A 933-nucleotide genomic window follows, 5' to 3' on the forward strand; every position below is an offset into this window, starting at 1 on the left:
ACCCAGGCCTGAAGGCCTCTGGGTCCCAACAGGAGGGGCTATAGCCACCCCAAATGTGCACAGAACCATGCACACAGCTGCACACATCTGGGCTGGTATCTATGGCATCACAGTGCAGCTGCTTCAGGGGTCTCCATGGAAACTGGTCCAAGATGCTACAGTGGGGGCTGTTGAGAAATCTAGTCCATAAACAGAAGAAATAAAATGGAAGGATGAACCTCAAACTCCCCACCCGCAGTGCCTACTGTAATTTGGTATGCCGCAGTGGTAGTGGTCCATACACCACCACCAATATTTTACAAGCTCCCTCCACCCCACCCCTGCACCCATCACCACGGACCACCATTAGAAAACAGAGGCCAGCAGCAGCAAATGGCAAGTTTGCCATTGAGGGGGTGTGGCACCTCTTGTTAGCACTTTAATATTTCGTGATAACTTTCAGGTTTCTAAGAATTGCCTTCCAGAACCCCCTCGCAAGGGAAATGCTGCTTCCTAGACCCACCCCCCGTGCTACAGAGCATCAGGTGCGATTTTTAGGTAAGGACAGAAATCTCCCACAGGAGATTTTATATTCTGTAGGGGGAAGCCAAGAAAGTGGTTTTGGGAGTATGGCCCAAAACTCATCTTCTTTCTTCCTTTGCAGGGCTCTGAGAACAGCAGAAATTGAGGAAGGAGAGGAATGAAGAATAAAAAGATTAGATGGTAGAAGACAAAGAAGATTAGATTAGATTAGAAGAATAGATTAGAACAGAGGTAGAATAGTATACAGATATAGATAGAATAATATATAGAGCATAATGGATATAATATAGATAGAATAGATATATTTTTATAATGTATATATACATATTTTAAGTATTTTGTATTTATGTTTATATTTTATATTGTATTTTTATAATGTGATTTTTTATGTTTTATAATGGGTGGACGGGT

This window comes from Gavialis gangeticus, unplaced genomic scaffold (assembly GCF_001723915.1).
Source record: "Gavialis gangeticus isolate Ggan-Ray unplaced genomic scaffold, GavGan_comp1, whole genome shotgun sequence".
Classification (NCBI taxonomy): domain Eukaryota; kingdom Metazoa; phylum Chordata; order Crocodylia; family Gavialidae; genus Gavialis; species Gavialis gangeticus.